Below are 2,840 nucleotides of genomic sequence, written 5' to 3' on the forward strand. Positions count from 1 at the left end.
AACAATACTACGAAAATAAAAGCAGAATCGAATCTACGCAAAGCAGATGCTCTGAAAAGAGAAAACCACAGGAGTACTGAAAAAAATGCCATGAGCGATGGGAGTGTTTCTTTTGCCAGTCCGACTTCCAATTTTTTTCTCACAGGGCCAGAGCGCCGGCCCTCGATATGACCAGACATTTTTCCACCTCGATTGGTTGGTCAGGACAAAACTTGTTCCAGCCTACTTCTAATGTCTGTAGAGATCTGCACATATCGATACATTTAATAATTCCAAGTCATTCGATTTATATTGATTCGGAACCGCTCCAGATGATGTATGTCAACGTTTTTGTAGACCGGACAAGCACTTGGAGAATAATAAGTGATATAATTTAATTAAAAAACAAAAAACTTGTATGCAAAGAGAGATCTCAAATACATCCTGATGGCTCTCAGAAGCGTATGTCGATTTTTTTCTTCAGCAAGGTCATATCTACATGATTCTGTTGTCTTACAGCAAAATCACAATGCAATATCAGAGAGGGGGATGGCAAAAAAAGTCTCCTTTCTTATCCTCGCACTCGGAAAAAAAAAAAAATCTGATGTTGTAATTCAAATGGGATTATTTCGTCTGCATCCGGCAGCATCCCCGGTTCTGCCGTGTGCGTGTTTGACATGCAGCAGCTCGCTCACGCTTTCGAGGGACGCTTCAAGGAACAGAAATCCCCAGAGTCCATTTGGACTCCGGTACCAGAAGAAGCAGTTCCGAAACCCAGGTATGCTTCAGCAACAATTGGACTACACAAGCAGACGGGACGAGAATCGATGTTTTTCTGGCATCCTTACTTTGTTTTCCCCTAGACCTGGAGGATGTGCAGTCCAAGGATCCCGATTTAGTTCCTCCACCACGCTACCAGACGAGGTGTTAAATTTTGTCAAAACCCACCCTCTGATGGACGAGACAGTCCCACTGCTGGGGCACAGACCCTGGGTGGTCAAGACCATGGGCCGGTACGGTGACAAAATGCTTTCCGGCGAAAGAACTTTGATGTCATGAAAAATTTAAGCTTTAAATGGCACTGGGGGAAGAAAAGGGATTTGATCGAGCCGCTCGGTGTAAATGTGCTTTCACAGTCGATATGTCTTTGCAGGTACCAGCTGACAGCAATGGTGGTGGACACCGACGCCGGACCCTACAGGAACCGCACAGTTTTGTTCCTGGGCTCGACCCGAGGGACGATTCTCAAGTTTCTAATGATTCCCAATGGGGATTCGATGTCCCACAGCAGCGTGTTCTTGGAGGAGGTGGAGGGTTTCAACCCTGAGAGGTGAGCTGGAGTCAAGAGATTTTTTTTTGTCCTTGATATCCGATCGATGACGCCTCTTGGCATCGTGCTCCATCACATCTCATGGATCGCTTCTATTTTAGAAACAGAGGCTTCAACACTTCTAAGAGATCAGCTACTCCCTGCTGCAGCATTATATTATTGACCGCGTCAAGCTTAGATCAACTTTTCAATACGCATTAGATGCGGGGGTTCAAACTCATTTTTTTGTTTTGGGCCACGCTGTAGTTACGGTTTGTCTCAGAGGCCTCATACAACAGGCGCAACCATTGCACCAGCACTTGTGTGGCTTTCCAACATCGTGTCATTACACAAGTCGTTCCGTTCATCGACTGCCTTGATCGTCAACATATTACAAGTCAACTACGAAAAAAAAAAAAGTGTTCGATCCCTAGTAGACGCAGAGGATTTGCTCTCGTCTCCAAATTAGCACGTGACCCACCTGTAGATGTTTTCATCTCCTCGCTCTCACGTTTGTCTCCCCATAGATGCGGTGAGGATTCCCCCCAGGCCCGCCAGCTCTTGTCTTTGACGTTGGACCGCACCAGCCACACTCTGCTGCTGGCCTTCCCGTCCTGCCTGGTCCGTGTGCCCACATCCCGTTGCCATCTGTACTCCCGTTGCATGAAGTAAGCAGAACAGTATTGTTATACTGGGTGTCTACATGTGTTGCGGCACCATTTGCATTCAAATATCCATTAAAGAAAGTATTATATATGACAGTGCTGCATCGTTGCTATTAGCCTGTCTATGGCGTTTCTTATCATGCGTTAGCATTACGCTGGTGGACTTAAAGGTACATTTCTGTGGTTATTTTAAATGTACCAATTCTCTTTGTTTTAAGTTTAGTTTGACAGCAAACGGGGTGTGGCATTAAATCATTTGAAATCTCTTTTTCGAAGATTTGTTCACGAGGCCAAACTCCTGCTTCTTGTGAAGTGAGCCGAGTTGAGTTGAGTGCGCCCTACAGCGCTCTCATCTCCAATTTAAAAAAAACAAAACGCCCAAACAACGGTTCGTTCGTATGTAGAAAAACTTGCGAGTATGTCAAGGCACCACTGCATTTCCAGACAGGTTCATAACCAATAGCAAAATTGGATACGTTTCACGTACTGTGAACTTAATTCCCACACTATGCATTTGATTTCAATCTACAAATAAATAACAACAAAATAAGAAAAGCATGGTGCCCCAACTGCTCACAAAACAAATACGGCAAATCATGCGTGGCAAGTCCGACCTTTAAATCAGTTGGGTCATATTTGACATTTGGGAATTGTGTAGCCAAGCAGATTAACGGCTACATTGTTACCTTTATAGCCACGTTTGCAGCCCTCTTGTGTTTTGGTCCGTTTTCCTTGCCTTTCCGCGGCGAGTAAGCAGAATGCGATCGCCTTTGTTCCATTTTTGATGATGCGTTTGCACACAGGAGTTGCCTTGCCTCCAGGGACCCGTACTGTGGCTGGACCAGAGGCAGCACCTGCTCCTTCCTGAGACCAGGAACCAGGTGAGG

The 2,840-nt window shown here is 45.5% G+C and overlaps 1 long non-coding RNA gene and 1 pseudogene across 1 annotated transcript in view; one reads left to right on the forward strand and one right to left on the reverse strand.

The window, feature by feature from the left end:
* LOC109507372 (uncharacterized) overlaps positions 1 to 2,763 on the reverse strand; it is a 4,045-nt gene extending 1,282 nt beyond the window's left edge. Inside the window, exons 1-2 of the long non-coding RNA XR_002166451.1 lie at positions 2,640 to 2,763; positions 1,770 to 1,936 (exon numbers count right to left, since the gene is read on the reverse strand). This is a non-coding gene — a long non-coding RNA (uncharacterized LOC109507372). The remainder of the gene's footprint in view (positions 1 to 1,769; positions 1,937 to 2,639) is intronic.
* LOC109507370 (semaphorin-6B-like) overlaps positions 1 to 2,840 on the forward strand; it is a 32,876-nt pseudogene that overhangs the window by 25,309 nt on the left and 4,727 nt on the right.

This window comes from Hippocampus comes, unplaced genomic scaffold, assembly GCF_001891065.2.
Source record: "Hippocampus comes isolate QL1 unplaced genomic scaffold, H_comes_QL1_v1.1 scaffold105, whole genome shotgun sequence".
Lineage (NCBI taxonomy): Eukaryota > Metazoa > Chordata > Actinopteri > Syngnathiformes > Syngnathidae > Hippocampus > Hippocampus comes.